Below are 17,384 nucleotides of genomic sequence, written 5' to 3' on the forward strand. Positions count from 1 at the left end.
TTGCTAACTATTGTTTTGCTAATTATTTCAGTTCCAAAACAAAAAGTAAAAACTATTTTAGACCTCCTGAAATATTGTTATAACATTCCCAACCATTTCCAAAGTTTTCAACATTTTTGGAAATTTATAGATTCTGATTTCAAATTTAAAGTTTGAAACCAGTGGATTTTGTATTAATTTAAAAATGCTTAAGGTGTCAAGAAAATAGTTTTCTCCAATGCTCATTTACTTTCATGATTTATCAGAAAGTTTGAACATTTCTCGAGGCCATTTTGGGTTCATTGATTTGAACTAGTTTGAGATTTTCTTTGATTGAAATAGTGGCTAGGGTTTTGGGTTTTTCCTTTGCCACTTTGTTATTTTTGTTGAAACTTCTTAGATGCAAATGCAAAGAAGACATGAGCACAAGACTAACTTGCTTAAGGGTTAGGGATGTGACACTTGGATATTTCCATCAGGAAATAGAAGATATGACCATGATATGATGTAATGATATTGGCTCTTTATTTGATCCCAACATGCCATATCAATGACTGAATTTGCTGGAATAGCCTTCACATGGAAGTCATCTAAATGGATTTTAGTGGTTATTTCCAGTTATCATTCTAACGTAATTGCTTTATCTAAAGGCATTGCAAAATATGCATAACTTAGTAGAATGGTTAACCACACTCAAAATCATGTGGTTGAGATTCATCAGAATCACATAACTTGATTTATCAAGATACTTCCACTTGTGTTACTCAATACCTATAGGTTATATGAAGAGCAATATCATAAATCACATTGCTCGGAAATTACTTAGCCTCACGGATTATAGAAAAGTGAGGAAATAATTTGCAAACAAACTACTGTTATAATCCAACAGATTATACACAATCTCATGTTCATGTCAATAGAATTGGTATGAGACATCCTTCATATTTGCAAAGTTCAGGGGGAGTAATCTCCCAAACTATAACCTATTAACAATCATCAGATTGCATTTATTGTACTCTTTTTCCCTTGATGAGTTTTCCCTATTGGTTTCTCATAAAAGGTTTTTAACGAGACAATAAAACACAAGTGTCTTTATATGCCATATCATTTTCTCCTTGTATTTTTCCCACTGGGTTTTAAAGGAGTTTTCAATGGCATGTACGATTGCACTCTTTTCCCTTATGAGTTTTTTCTCAAAGTTTCTCATAATGGTTTTTAGTGAGGCAATATCTTCTCAAAGATCATATGTATGTCATACTTTCTATTTTCCCTACCGGGGTTTTTAAAGGAAGTACTCAAGACATATTAATTGTTCTCTAAACTTATCAATGAGTTTTCTCCTTCTTCAAAGGTTTTTCTCATATGAGTTATCAAGAGACAATGATCATCATATGTTGCATCATTTTTTCCTTATTTTTCCCATTGGGTTTGAAGGAGTTTTAGCAACATATCTACTCTATTCTCCTCATATTTTTCCCACAAGGTTTTTGGGGGAGACTCTCAAGATTATCTGGAAGATTTCTCAAGATGGAAGATCTATATGCAAGAAGCTTTCAACGATGAAACATTCAAGGAGCGGTGTTGTACAAGGGGGAGTGTTAGAAATTAATTAGTATATTAATTCAAGGGATGTGTCCAACCCGAATAGTCGTGTTTCCTCTCTCTCTCTATTGCCAACAGACACCTGTTCTGAAGGGATGCCTCCGAACAGACACCTCTTCTTCGCACCTCTTCCAGATGTATATAAACTTGAGAATTAATAGAAATCAGGACTGATCGTCCATTACTTTCACTTAATCTCGTTTTACTCTAACAAGTATAAAATGCGACAGTCCGGTCGAATGGCAAGGCTCACACTCTGTCAGCGTGGCACTAGCTGTTTCTCAAAAAATATTACTAGTATGTTCGATGGTTATTTCTGGGTTTTCCGTTGGCAGGGTAAATAACCACGTCGGTCGACTGCCGCAGAGAATCGAGCACCTCCACCACCCACAGATTCGTTCCCCTCGCAGTCGCAGTCGCACTGTCAGAGTTCTCGTGCGCCCCACAGCTAACGGATTTCAACCCCCACGGCATCCAATCACCGTGCCATCGCCACCTCCCCTCCTCCGTACCCGCCGTAGCCAGCACAGCGCGGACGGCCGCCGCGACCTCAACGCAAAAGGCGGGCAAGCAGCCGCGCAGCAAAACGCACAAGCCCAGCCCAGCCCAGCCCCAGCTAGCAATCACAGCACACAGCGCAGAGCCGCACGCGTAACAAACCTAGCACCAGCAGCTCCGGGAAAGAGGCCCCGGCGAGAAAGTGAAGGAGGAAAAAAAAAAACCCAACGCCTCCCCCTCCTCCTCCTCCTTCCCCTCTCCCCCTCTCCATTCCTCGCCATCCCCCACTTCCTCTCGATCTCTCTCCAGCTCGCTAGCCGCCTCCTCCCCCCAGGCTCCCAAACCCCCTCCACGCCTGGATCCCGTTCCCGCCTACTCCCGCCTACCCTCGCCGCCGGGCGTGCTCCAGCCGCCGAGGGACGGGTTGGCCCCCATTGGCGCGGGCCGCTCTAGGCAGGCCGTGGGCGTCGGGTCTCCGGTGGCGGGCGGGGCGCGATGAGGAGGGCCGTGGGCTGACGCCGATGATGTCGGACGCCTCGTCGGATCTCGGCGGCGGCAGGGCCGGGCCCGTGGAGCGCGACATCGAGCAGGTGAGCGGCCCCGATCCCCCCCGCTCCAATCGCCCGTGGAATTCCCGCTTCTCGCGCGGTCGGGTCACCCGGATAGTACTTGGATGTAGATGCATTTGTGTTCTCTCCGTGTTTGTGTGCTCGTCTGTGTGGCGCCCAATTCTGCATCGCCGCCTTCACCGGTGGCTACTCATGTCCCCGCTGATTGAACGGCCCGTAATTCGGGGGAATTAAGTATCAAGATTCAGCTCTGCTACAGTTAGAGCTGTAACTTTTGGCGTTGTGGGTTGGAGGATATTTACCTGCCAGTGACCACTTTTTTTGGCTGGTGGTTGTTAGGTTGTTTGTTGGTTGCTACGCTTCTCAGCGAATTGGCTCATGTGCAGCTCTTTTGATCTAACAGTAATTAGTATTATGTTACAATTCCTTGCCCGCGATGGGTTTAGTAAAATTCCTTGCCCTTTTATCGAGATTGCTTTATTCTCCGAGTGTATGCCTGACATAGTGAAGAATACCGAGACCAAATGTAGCTGTTACGATCCTATGATGTACGCACACGCTCATGCATAGTCGAGCGAAGCCAAATTTCTCCTATAGCATTTTGCGTCTTTTCACCGACTAAAATCACAAATCTCTTGTGGAAATCGTTGGTTCGTGTGGCATATATTGATACATGACATCCTTTCCATGTTCACTGTTTATCTGTTCTCTTGTGTATCGAGAAGTTTGAATACTAGTTTGATCCTCTCTCATCTTAATTGATTGGTATTGCACTCTAATAGTTTGTCTTTTCCTTTTCCATTTTAAATTTTATGGCACTGCTTGAAATGCCAGTTAAAATTGTAAACTTCAATTGGCACATTTGAACGTGTTTGATTGTTCCATGTTGTTTTAAGGCTTCTCCTTCGACATAGTATAAAATTACCACTATTTCCTGTTCTAGTTGGGCGGGATAGTACTTTTAGATGCTAGTTACTGATGCTTGATACAACCTCATTCCCATTGTTACTGCAGGCCATCACTGCTCTCAAGAAAGGAGCATACCTGTTGAAATATGGACGTAGAGGGAAGCCAAAATTTTGTCCCTTCAGGCTTTCCAATGTGAGCTTTATTAAGTTGCTCTATCACAGAATTTTCAAGTCCTTTATATTTGCCCCATCTCATTTATTAATATCTTTGGCACTCCTTTTGCTCCTCCAGGATGAATCTATATTGATTTGGTTCTCAGGGAAAGAGGAGAAGCAACTAAGATTGAGTCATGTGTCTAGAATAATTCCTGGACAGCGCACTGTGAGTTGTTATTTCAACGAAACCCAGTTTTGGGAGACATGTTTGATTGATATTGTGCTCTAATGTTATGATTCATAATGTTGACTAAAGCAACTACATTTCATTTTGCTCGTTTGTTCCTGGTGCTAGCTCCAATATTCCATGGGGCTTTCTTCAGCTTTGACCATGATGTGATTCTTCTTCTTTTTAGAGAGAGCTTGCTGCTAATTTATTTTCACTGTGCTTGAGTCCACTAACTCACCAGAAGTTCCTATAGATACAAAGCATTTATGATCCAACATTGATAAAACTTGGCACGAAGAGATAACATCATTCTTTCCTGCAAAAAATAAGTTGAATAAACTTCTCAAGGTCCACTTATGAGATCATCCTCTGTGCTCAGATATTTAGCGAGGAGGTTCTACTATTTTGAATTGCTGCAAAGCTGTCCTAATATAGTACATCTTTTTTGCGATACAGGCGATTTTTCAGAGGTATCCGCGACCTGAGAAGGAATGCCAGTCATTTTCTCTCATATCTCATGATAGATCATTGGACATTGTAAGTCATTCCAGTCATTCATGTGTAATGTAACCTGTTCGCTTGTTTGCCAACTTTGTTGCATGCTAAATTTGTTTGTTCACTTACAACTAGTCTATATCACCAGCTAATCAATTTGGTAATTTGGTCTTGCCATGATAAACAGATATGCAAGGATAAAGATGAAGCTGAAGTGTGGTTTGCTGGGCTAAAAACACTGATATCACGTAGCCACCAAAGAAAATGGAGAACAGAATCAAGAAGTGATATGCTTTCCTCTGGTACAACTAGCCCAAGAACTTACACGAGAAGGAGCTCTCCCTTGAGTTCTCCTTTCAGTAGCAATGATAGTGTTCACAAGGTATTTCTGCCATCCACTCAGCCCATCCCTCTTCTCAACACTCTTGTGGTGTGCCGGCCAGGCTACACTGATCAACCCAAACTCTTCCTCCTTCATGTACTTTGATCTTTTCCATTTTTGTTTTTGCTGCTACTGGCTTAAGACCTTTTTTCCGAGAAACTTCTGGTTTAAGATTTGAACGGCCACAAAACATGAGTTGGTATCCATGATACCCATGTTGCATTTTATGGTCTGTACATTCTATATCACATACTGGTTTGCGGCAGCAAAATAAAAATAAATAAAAACATTTTTTCGTTGATGAAGTCAAATCATATATGAAATAATATCTGTGTTCAAGCATGGCAGATCAATCCGTACCCATTTTATTTCTGCTGTCTACATCAATTATTATGGAAAACAAGCTCTAACAATTGCACTGCAACAGGATGGCAGCGAAAATTATCGACTCCGGAGTCCATACGGGAGTCCACCAAAGGCTGGCTTGGACAAGGCCTTTTCTGACATTGTATCATATGCAGCCCCACCCAGGCCCTTCTTCCCATCGGATTCTAATGTTGGATCAGTTCACTCTGTGTCTTCTGGGCACTCAGATAACACAAATGGGAACTCGAGGGGCATCCCAATGGATGCTTTCCGAGTTAGTTTATCAAGTGCTGTGAGCTCATCAAGTCATGGTTCTGGTCATGATGATGGTGATGCTCTAGGTGATGTTTTCATTTGGGGAGAGGGAACTGGGGAGGGAATTCTTGGTGGTGGCAATTCAAGGCTTGGAAGTTCCTCAGGTGCAAAGATGGATTGTCTTGTACCGAAGCCATTGGAGTTTGCTGGAAGGCTTGATGTGCAGAACATTTCGTGTGGAGGAAGGCATGCTACACTTGTCACTAAGCAGGGAGAGGTCTACTCTTGGGGCGAGGAGTCAGGTGGGCGTCTTGGTCATGGTGTGGACTGTGATGTGCCCCAGCCAAAACTTATCGATGCTCTTGCTCATATGAACATTGAGCTAGTAGCATGTGGTGAGTACCATACTTGTGCAGTCACGCTCTCTGGAGATCTGTACACATGGGGAAATGGTACCTTTAATTTTGGACTTTCAGGACATGGGAATGAAGTCAGTCATTGGATGCCTAAAAGGCTCAATGGACCATTAGAAGGGATACATGTTTCGTCTATTTCATGTGGCCCTTGGCACACAGCTGTAGTAACATCTGCAGGCCAGCTATTCACATTTGGAGATGGCTCTTTTGGAGTTCTAGGTCATGGAGATCGTCAGAGTATTTCGGTACCAAGGGAGGTGGAATCCCTGAAAGGGCTACGGACTGTTCGGGCAGCTTGTGGTGTGTGGCACACAGCCGCCGTTGTTGAAGTTATGGTTGGGAATTCAAGTTCCAGCAATTGTTCTTCTGGCAAGATATTTACATGGGGTGATGGTGATAAAGGTCGTTTGGGACATGGTGACAAAGAAACAAGACTTGTCCCAACTTGTGTAGCTTCTTTGGTTGAGCCTAACTTTTGCCAAGTAGCTTGTGGTCATTGTTTCACGGTGGCACTAACAACTTCAGGGCATGTATACACAATGGGAAGTTCTGTCTATGGTCAGCTTGGAAATCCACAGGCAGATGGCATGGTTCCTGCACGTGTTGAAGGAAAGCTACATAAAAATTTTGTGGAGGAGATTTCATGCGGCGCTTATCATGTCGCTGTCTTGACTTCCAGGACAGAAGTGTATACATGGGGTAAAGGTGCTAATGGCCGGTTAGGACATGGTGATACTGATGATAGGAATTCTCCTACACTAGTTGAAGCTCTGAAAGATAAGCAAGTCAGGAGTGTTGTTTGTGGAATTAACTTCACTGCAGCAATATGCATTCACAAGTGGGTGTCTGGAGTTGATCAGTCCATGTGTTCTGGATGTCGTTTGCCGTTTAACTTGAGGAGAAAACGGCATAATTGCTACAATTGTGCCCTTGTATTTTGTCATTCCTGCAGCAGTAAGAAATCTCTGAAGGCTTCATTAGCACCAAACCCAAACAAGCCTTACCGTGTCTGCGATAGCTGCTACGGCAAACTTAATAAGGGACCTGAGACAGATAGGTATTCTTCGGCAAAGCGCGGAGCTATCTTACAAGGATTCAATGATTCTATCAATGATGATTTGGAGACGAGATCAAATGTTCAATTATCTAGATTGTCGTCAATGGAATCTTTCAAGAACATGGATAGCAGGTATTCAAAGAAAAATAAGAAGTTTGAATTTAATAGCAGCCGTGTTTCCCCAATTCCAAATGGCAGTTCTCACTGGAGTGGGCTCAACATCTCGAAATCTTTTGGCTCGTCAAAGAAATTTTTCTCAGCGTCGGTTCCTGGATCAAGAATTGCTTCTAGGGCAACATCACCTGTCTCAAGAAGAACAAGTCCTCCTCGATCTACAACTCCAACACCTACCTTGGGTGGTCTAACATCTCCTAGAGTTGTTGTAGATGGTGCAAGGCCAATAAAGGATAATCTAAGCCAAGAGGTTGTACATTTGAGATCTCAGGTACAGATCTTGATGTTCTCTCTATTCAATCAGTATTTCTAACTTGTGTCCATTATAAGTGGTATGATTGTATGCATTAAGCTAATACTGGTCATCATTCTCTAACTTTAACTTGATGAAGCAGTCATACCAAACCGTCAACTCCTAAATGGAAACTCAAAATATCTGACAAACACATGGCAGTAAACAAGTTTGCACACGATCCTGTTTTTCCTTCTGCTCTTTTTATTTTACGACTCGCCCAGTGTCTAGTCACTGCGGCAACAGTGACGAAGCTTGAAAAAAGTTTAATGGGGTCAATGTCTATGATAATGGGGTCATCATTTATAAATGAGTAATGATTAGTGCTAAATTAGTGAAGGAGTTGCTAATTTTACTGGGGTCAATTGACCCCATTGCCTACAAGGGAGCTCCGTCCCTGTGCAGCAAGGCACAAAGACATTCATGGAGTTGACCATTATAGTAATATATTCACGGTATAAAATACTACACTGATAGATCATCAAACTCCCCTTCTAGTTTAATGTGAGTTTCTTTACTTGTGGAGGTTCTAATCAAGTTCAATATTTCAGGTGGAAAATCTTACTCGGAAGTCTCACCTACTGGAAGTTGAATTGGAGAGAACAACTAAACAGTTAAAGGAAGCAATTTCCATTGCAGGGGAGGAAACTGCAAAGTGCAAAGCTGCAAAAGAAGTAATCAAATCGCTCACTGCACAAGTAAGATTCCTTATTTGTGAGGTTGTTGTTTTCTTATATTTAGTCAGAACCTACTGTACAAACATCAATAAATTAACAATCTAAGTACTCCCCCCGATCCATATTAATTGTCACTGATTTAGTACAACTTTTTACTCAATCAACGACAATTAATATGGACCGGAGGGAGTACATTTTTTCCAAATCTGATGAAATTGAATGGCTAAAAACCAAGAAATCTGTAGATTGGTCAATGGCACTGTGCTTCCTTTGACGGGATCCAAGCATCTCGTAACTCTTCTGGGTATTGAGCCTGTGGCTTATCTAAATGATGTTCATGTACTATGGAACGAAAATAAGGCAACCATACTACTTTAGTGGAGTTGCAAAGGGTGCAAAACAAAGAAGTAGTTTGGGGCTGTTTTTTTATTAACAAACAACTAACAGGACATGATAATTTAAAAACTGGAATGATGATATAGCCTAACATGTGAACAACTATTTCTTCTATCATAGTTGAAGGGTATGGCAGAGAAGCTACCTGAAGGAGCAGGAGCAGGGGCAGGGGCAGTTAAGTACAACAGACTGCCACCACTTTCTGGAGTGCCTGTTCAGAATGATATATCAATGGCAACTGAGAATTTAGGTAGCCCAAGAAATTCAGGAGAGCCATATTCGAACGGGTCTAATGGGTTGACTGTTTCTAATGGACCAAGTTCAGTTAGAAATAAGACTCACCTGGAAGTTGGCAAGAACGGAACCAGACAGCCCGATTCGGACTCTAAGCCTGAGTCTGAATGGGTAGAGCAAGATGAACCAGGGGTCTACATTACCCTTACTGCCCTACCTGGAGGGGCAAGAGATCTCAAGAGAGTCCGTTTCAGGTAAATTCAGTCACTCCCATTTGAAATGCAACTATAAATCAGCTGAAGGACTTGTCTATTGGACGTTTATGGGAACATTATTTAAACATTTGGTTAGGTAGACTGTTAGACAATGTTCAGCACTTTGTTAATTTGTTTGATGTGAGGTAGTATAGCAACTGACCTTCTGGTCTATCGTATAAGATTCTTTAGTTATTTGGAAGAAATTGTTGTTCCGTGTAGCTATAGAACAACCTGTTTAATTATGAAATTATTCACAATTAATTATGTAACTAATTCTAGATATAAGAATTTGTATTTGCGTTTTTATAGGACTGATCTTCACACACATTTTTTGTCTGCTGAAGATGAAGGGTTGAGGAAAAATTACAATCGTCTGATCATTTCATAAAGTCTATTCTTTACCGCTTAGAAACTAGGATGCGTCTAGGTTGCAACCGTTGGGTCATTAGTAGCCACGAGCAAACACACACGTAAAATGGAAGTACTGCCCCCCACCTGACAAAAAAGGAAAACATGTCTGGTCCTCCCGTGGGATATCTTCCACACAAATACACACACCCTATGTATAAAAGCCGTGCAATTAATGTCAATACAGTTACTTCTAAAAAGCTGTAACATTCGAACCAAGCGTTGGAATTAAGATCCGTTTACACCTAGTTTTCTCGCGGTGAGCTCTCCGAAACTATATCCCATATTGCAACTTTAGTGCTTTAGTGCTATAAGAAGCAACTTCCTCTTTTGTGAAAGTTGCCCATCGCTATTAATTAGCTGCATGCAGTACTGTAAAAGTTGTCTGCCATGGCTTCTGAGTTGCCTACCTAGGAAACCAAGCAGCTCACAGTTTGTAAAGTTGTCTTCCGGTGATGTTTAATTGTCTGCCATTGCTAATTAGTTGCCCTATATCACTATGAAAGTTGCACACCATGGTTTCCAGTAATGGTGAATTACCTACCATTGCCAATTAGTTGCATATAGCACTGTTAAAAGTTGGTAATGTTGCTAAGTTGCTTAGTGTACTGAAATTTTTGTAGGCAACTTAACATAATGTTAGGCTACTCACTAGTCATGGTAGAAAACTTAGAGAAAAACGCTAGGCTACTTGGCAGTCATGGTAATGGTAGCCAACTCATTGCAAACATTATGCTAATCGGTGTCATGCAAGGCAACAACAAAGAGTAGCTTCCCGTAGCACTGGAAGTTGTTCCCAATAGCACCAAAGTTGCTTCTGGAAAGAAGTTCATCGAAATATATCAATATGAGATCTAGTAGATTTGAAGAGCTTGTCGTGAAGGTCCAACGGTGAAAATGATCTAATTCCGATGTTTGGTTCGAAAGTTATAGCATTTTGAATTTGAAAAGAGGAATTGATCTACCAAAATAGTAATGCATGCTGTGCAGCATGAGCAGGACTGCACGTGCTTTTTCCTTGCATGGGCCAATCAACTTTTGCTATTTTTGGTAAAAAGGGGAATCAACTATTCCTTCTTCCTTCTTTGGGTATGGGCCCTATATATAACCAAAAAGCACAGCTGCACTTCTAAGAATATGGGTAGAAACTAATGTAGTTTCTGGAGTTTGATCTTTGCACCATTCCTTCTTCCGTTTTTGGTTATGTTCTGTTGAGATTTTGTGGTATTTAAAAGCTTAATGTAGTTTCTGGAGTTTGATCTTTGCACAACTTTTCACTCATTTCTATTTGTGCGTGCAGCCGGAAGCGTTTTAGCGAGACGCAAGCAGAGCAATGGTGGCAAGAGAATCGAGCAAGGGTATACGAGCTGTATAATGTTCGTGTGGTGGACAAATCAGTTGCCAGTATTGATAGTGATGTACCTCACTGACATAGAGCATGTGTTTGGTTGCGAGATTAATTAGGGCCTGAAAGAAAGAGGGGGTGCTGCTGTTTGGAAAATGTGGGCTTGCATTTTCTTTTGCACTCTTCCTCCTTTTTCTTGGAGTGGAAAGTAGATTGCTCAAGGAGAAGTGATGTAAATGGTTCGTGGCAGCCGGCTAATCTGCCCTGTAAATGCATAAGCAAGCGCACCAATTTAGAGCTTGTTCTTCCTAATTTTCCCATTGATCCACGAATATAGGTCCAACAGCCGAGTCAGCGATAACGGATGCAGAACATTGGATGCTAATTGTAGATTGAGATGCGAAGTAGCCATGCAAGAGTTGAGCTTTATTTTCGCTGTGCTGAATGCCCTTGTCATTTTTGAATTTTGACGATCCTGCCTGCATGCATTTTGTTTCATCTAGTTTTGTTGTAAAGTGCACACATGTATAGCATGCTTTCCAGTTGTCCAAGTCTCCGAAAATAACTCTGGTCGTGTGAAGTAGATGCAGATCAGGCTATGGGCATTCTCTTCTCGCTACCATTTTGTCCAGTGCCTTTGTTCGTCCACCTCAGTTGGCACGGTTCGTTTGGCGGTGAACGATGTTTCCTCGGTCCTTGCATTTTACCGACGATGGCATATGCTGATGCTCCTCGACGACATACGCTGGGTATAGACACAGGAGTCGAAGTAGAAAGAGAAGCAAGTATGTGCCCCGACCACACGTCAAGAAACGTCAAAAACAAGAAAAGAAACGAGAACCGATTTAACTCAAAGCAAAAAAACGAGAGCAGATTTAGTTTTGGTTAAGCGCGCGCGGTTTGGTCCAACCGCCAAGACACAGCACACAACACAAATGATACCAACATTCAGTTAGGTCCCAGTAGCTCACAAGTCGCAACGCCCCCTCACCCATACAGAGACCATTTCCGTCACTCTTTGCTCACCTCTGCCTTGGCTTCCCCTCCCGGCAGCCACCTTGACCGGCGATCACCTACCACTAGAAGATCTTACCCCTTAGACCGCCAAGAATTAACATTTATAGTTGAAATCGGTGTGAAATACAGTAGTTCCCTCTGTTCTAGAAGTGCGCTAGCTAGCTACGAACAATCTCAAAGCTATGGTGAATCGTGGGGTGCGTGCAAGAGTGCACAGCACGTTCAAGAAAACTTCAGCACTGCCTCCTTCAGAGAGCTAACTGTGGAGGCTATTTGTAGTTTCTCAAGCTGTTTCCCGCTCATCAACCGCTTCGGTTCTTCCAAACTCCACACATCGACCCCTCTCACGCGCACTCGCCCGCAGCCATGGATCAGGACCTGTCGTCGGAGCTGGACCCGGCGCTCCTCCTCTCGACGTCGGCGTCCTCGTCGTCGCCGCAAGACTCCGCGTCGCCGTCCTTCTCCTTCTACCCGCCCTCCCCTCCGGAGTACACCCTCGCCGTCACCAACCTCTCCTGCCCAGCGCCGCGCCGCGCCAACGCCGCCTTCCTCCCGAGCTTCTTGCCCTGCTTCCCCGCGGCCCCGGCACCCGCCGCCGCCGAGGGGCTCCTCAACTCCGTCTCCTTCACCGCGTCCAGCTCCAGCATCCTGGCCGTCGTGGGCCCCAGCGGCGCCGGCAAGTCGACGCTCCTCCGCATCCTGTCCGGCCGCGGCACCGGCTCCGAGATCGCCAAGCCGCCCACCGTGTGCATCAACGGCTACGCCGTCACCTCGCGCGCACAGCTGCGCCGGACGTGCGGCTTCGTCACGCAGGACGACAACCTCCTCCCGCTGCTCACCGTCCGCGAGACCATCCTCTTCGCCGCGCGCTTCAGGCTCGGCCCCTCGGTCACCGCGCGGGAGCGGCACGAGCGGGTGGAGGCGCTCATGCAGGAGCTGCGCCTGTCCGAGGTGGCCGACAGCTACGTCGGCGGCGGCGGCGGCGAGGCCATGTCGTCGTCCCGCGGGGTATCCGGGGGCGAGCGTAAGCGAGTGTCCATCGCGGTGGACATGGTGCACGACCCGCCGGTGCTGCTGCTGGACGAGCCCACGTCGGGGCTGGACAGCCGGTCGGCCATGGACGTGCTGGCGCTGCTGCACGAGGTGGCGCGCGCGCGGCGGCAGGTGGTGGTGCTCAGCATCCACCAGCCCAGCTACCGCATGCTCGGCTACATCTCGTCGCTGCTGCTGCTCTCCCGCGGCTCCGTCGCGCACTGCGGCTCGCTCAGGTCGCTCGAGGACGCGCTCGCGAGGCTGGGACACAAGATCCCCACGCAGCTCAACCCGCTGGAGCTCGCCATGGAGGTCACCGAGCAGCTCCAGGCGGACCACGCCAACTTCGCTATGCTCAGGGACAACGGCCAGTACGAGGAGGAGAGGGAAAGCCCCGGCCTCGCCAACGGCAGCGTCCACGTCCCGGAGCACGGGTACCGCAGCCGCGCCGTGGAGGTGTCGGCGCTGACCGTGCGTTGCTGGCGCACCATGTACCGCACGCAGCAGCTCTTCGCGGCGCGGGCGGCGCAGGCGGTGGTCGGCGGCCTCGGCCTCGGCAGTGTCTTCTTCCGCGTGCGCGCCGACCCGGACGGCCTGGCGCTCCGGCTCGGCCTCTTCGCCTTCAGCCTGAGCTTCCTCCTCTCCTCCACCGTGGAGGCCCTCCCGATCCTCCTCCACGAGCGCCGGGTGCTGATGCGCGAGGCCTCCCGCCGCGCCTACCGCCTGTCGTCGTACGTGGTCGCCAACGCGCTCGTGTTCGCGCCGTGCCTCCTCGCCGTGGCGATCCTCTTCTCGGCGCCGGTCTACTGGCTGGTGGGCCTCCGGGCCTCCGTCGCCGCCTTCGGGTTCTTCGTCCTCGCGGTGTGGCTCATCGTGCTCATGGCCAGCTCCCTGGTCCTGTTCCTGAGCGCAGTGTCCCCGGACTTCATCCTCGGCAACTCGCTCATCTGCATCTTCCTGGGCGTCTTCTTCCTCTTCTCCGGCTACTTCATACCCAAGGAGAGCATCCCGAGGTACTGGGCCTTCATGTACTACGTGTCCATGTACAGGTACCCGCTGGACCTGCTGCTCATCAACGAGTACGGGGGCAGCGCCAGGGACAGGTGCGTGGCGTGGATGGGAGGGGACGCCATGAACGGCAACGGCGTGTGCTTGAGCACCGGAGGCGACGTGCTGAGGGGGAGAGGGGTGGACGAGGGCATGAGGTGGGTCAATGTGGGGGTCATGATGGGCTTCTTCCTGGCGTACAGGATCATGTGCTGGGCTGTGCTGGTGAGGAGGGCCTCCAAGACCACTCTCTGATCCTTCCTTCCTTCCTTCCTTCCCCTGTTTTTCTTTCTTTCTTGGTTTGGGATCATTATATACACAATCGGCCTTATTTATTTGATTTTCTGCTGTAGTTTGCTATTTCTTTAGATGTGCTGAGTAAGAAGTGGAATGCAAGTTTGCACTCATGTGTGCAAAATGCTTGGTTTGGATTCATGAAAAACAAATGTCAACTTGTCTACCTGTTTGGTCCCTGTTTCAACCGGATTGAGATCTAGTGACTTCACATGCTGCAACTTTACCCTTGTAATCTCCATCCAATCCACATCCTACGGTCCACATAACACAAGGGGAAAAACTCTCAACACTTCGCAGTTTTCAGCCTAGCAACAAACAACAATAGCTGCAAACAACGATACAGTGGCATTTGAATTCAGTTTTATTTGAACAGATTGAAACCCAAAAAATAAAGAACTACAAATACTCATGAGCAGACATCAAATCCAGTAAAACTTAATATTAAAAGGTTGCAGCGCATAATATCCGAATGCTACAACAATAAGTACCAATGTTGAGTAATCATCTACACAAAAACAGGCCATTTCACTTATACATTTAGGCCAAAAGAGATTATCCTAACCCCCAAAATACTGTTGTTAGCACTGTCCAAAATACTACCTAACAACTTTGAAGATTCTAGATCATATCATCATAAAGATATCATTGTCAACTCGTGAAGTTGTCAAGAGCTCCGTAAAGCTGTCAATTGCATCATATTCTTGATTCTTCTCACTATTTTCTTCCACCTGCACTTGCACTTGAGGTTGGAGACTAGTGTCATTGTTCTCCACTTGCACTTGAGGTTGCACACCAATTTTTGTCTTTTGTTGTTGTTGCTGCTAATAGAAATGAAAAATTATTTTATTAGTACAGGAATGAGTAACAACTCATATTACATACATACACACCTTACCTTTGCTCCTTTTTTTGTCCTTGCCGCTGATTTAGGTTGCTTTCGCCCCTTGCGTAACTTTTCAAACCAAGTTAGCTTTCTCCTTAAATTTTTAGATGAAACCTCATTTTTCTTCAGTTTTGCAGAACTAAGCAAGTCATTGGCTTGCTGCACATTTGGATCAACATTTTCTTATCCTCTAGTTGATGCATTGAGTTTATCCTCTAGTTGTGGCCAAAGATAACGAAGTGCAACAAACGACATTCGGGAGAGTTGGATATTTTATATGCCATATCATGAAATTAATGAGACATATCTTTGTACCAAAGTTGAGCTTCCAGCTTTGGATTTTCTACCACTTTTCCCCCTTGCCTATCTTGTATACTTTCATTGCGCGCTTCTCTAGTCCATCTCTTTAGGACATAATGTGTTGGCAATATCTTTACATTCATCAAATCAAGAACTTTCAAACCATGTCCACACAATATTCCCGTCCTATTGAACATTCGACAACTAAATGAAGCTGTTTGGTTCAAAGGATCACCAATCACTATGCGCTCCCCCTCCTCCTCATAAGTCAAATCACCGTGCAACCTCCCAATAGTAACAGCAAATTTGTAATTTTCATCCAACACTCTAGTGCAAGCAGCCATGGATCTTTCATATTCACTTTGGAAAGCTTCAAAAATAGTGGGAGTGTACACTTTGCTTGCTTGCACCAACATCGGAGTGCACATTTTTATTCCTGGCAACTTTTTTCTTGCCTCATATTTAGATTCCAATTCCTTTCTTCTTTTTACTTCAACCGTGTTGGAAATATGCCCTAGAGGCAATAATAAAATGGTTATTATCATATTTCCTTGTTCATGATAATCGTCTATTGTTCATGCTATGATTGTATTAACAGAAAACAGTAATACATGTGTGAATAAATAGATCACAATGTGTCCCTAGCAAGCCTCAAGTTGGCTAGCTCGTTATTCAATAGATGATCATGGTTTCCTGGTCATGGGCATTAGATGTCATTGATAACGGGATCACATCATTGGGAGAATGATGTGATGGACAAGACCCAATCCTAAGCATAGCACTAGATCATATTGTTCGTATGCTAAAGCTTTTCTAATGTCAAGTGTCTTTTCCTTCGACCGTGAGATTGTGCAACTCCCGGATACCGTAGGAGTGCTTTGGGTGTATCAAATGTCACAACGTAACTGGATGACTATAAAGGTGCACTACGGGTACCTCTAAAAGTGTCTGTTGGGTTGGTACGAATCGAGATCGGGATTTGTCACTCCGTGTGACGGAGAGGTATCTCTGGGCCCACTCGGTAGAACATCATCATGAGCTCAATGTGACTAAGGAGTTAGTCACACGATGACGTGCTACGGAACGAGTAAAGAGACTTACCGGTAACGAGATTGAACAAGGTATAGGTATAGCGACGATCGAATCTTGGGCAAGTTCTATACCGACAGACAAAGGGAATTGTATACAGGATTGATTGAATCCTTGACATCGTGGTTCATCCGATGAGATCATGGTGGAACGTGTGGGAGCCACCATGGGTATCCAGATCCCGCTGATGGTTATTGGCCGGAGAGCGTCTCGTTCATGTCTGCATGCTTCCCGAACCCATAGGGTCTACACACTTAAGGTTCGATGACGCTAGGGTTATAGGGAATTGTTATACGAGGTTACCGAAGGATGTTCGGAGTCCCGCATGAGACCCCGGACGTCACGAGGAGCTCCGGAATGATCCGGAGGTAAAGATTGATATATAGGATGGAGGGGTTTGGACGCCGAAAATGTTTCGGGCACCACCGGCAAAGTGCGGGGACCACCGGAAGGGTTCCGGAGGCCCACCGGGAGGGGCCACAAGCCCCGGAGGGCTACATGGGCCAAGTGCGGGAGGGAACCATCCCCTAGGTGGGCTGGTGCGCCCCCCACACCGAGCCCATGCGCACCAGAGAGGGAGGGAGGGGAAACCCTAGGCGCAGGGGAGGCCCAAGGCCCACCTAGGGCGCCCCCCTTTCCCTGCCCTGGCCGCCGCCCCCTCTCCCATCTGGGCTATCGCACCACCTAGGGTGGGAACCCTAGGGGTGGCGCACCCCCCTCCCCTCCTCCTATAAATAGTGGGGGTTTTGGGGCTGTTGAACACACGGTTTCCCATCTCCCTCGGCGCAGCCCTGCCCTCCTTCTTCCTCCTCTCTGCCGGTGCTTGGCGAAGCCCTGCCGGGAGACCTCGTCTCTCCATCGACACCACGCCGTCGTGCTGCCGGAGATCTTCCCCAACCTCTCCCTCCTCCTTGCTGGATCAAGGTGCGGGAGACGTCATCGGGCTGCACATGTGTTGAACGCGGAGGTGCCGTGGTTCGGCACTAGATCGGAATCACACCGCGATCTGAATCGCCGCGAGTAC

General features: G+C 46.0%; 1 pseudogene across 1 annotated transcript; it reads left to right on the top strand.

The window, feature by feature from the left end:
* The first annotated feature begins 2,205 nt into the window (after positions 1-2,205).
* LOC123399535 lies at positions 2,206-14,253 on the top strand (annotated as a pseudogene). Its single transcript, XR_006610389.1, has 9 exons — positions 2,206-2,669; positions 3,663-3,938; positions 4,398-4,478; positions 4,624-4,818; positions 5,246-7,357; positions 7,930-8,076; positions 8,572-8,939; positions 10,651-10,775; positions 11,842-14,253. The product of XR_006610389.1 is annotated as a PH, RCC1 and FYVE domains-containing protein 1-like (transcript).
* The last annotated feature ends 3,131 nt before the right edge of the window (positions 14,254-17,384 follow it).

This window comes from Hordeum vulgare, chromosome 1H, assembly GCF_904849725.1.
Source record: "Hordeum vulgare subsp. vulgare chromosome 1H, MorexV3_pseudomolecules_assembly, whole genome shotgun sequence".
Classification (NCBI taxonomy): domain Eukaryota; kingdom Viridiplantae; phylum Streptophyta; class Magnoliopsida; order Poales; family Poaceae; genus Hordeum; species Hordeum vulgare.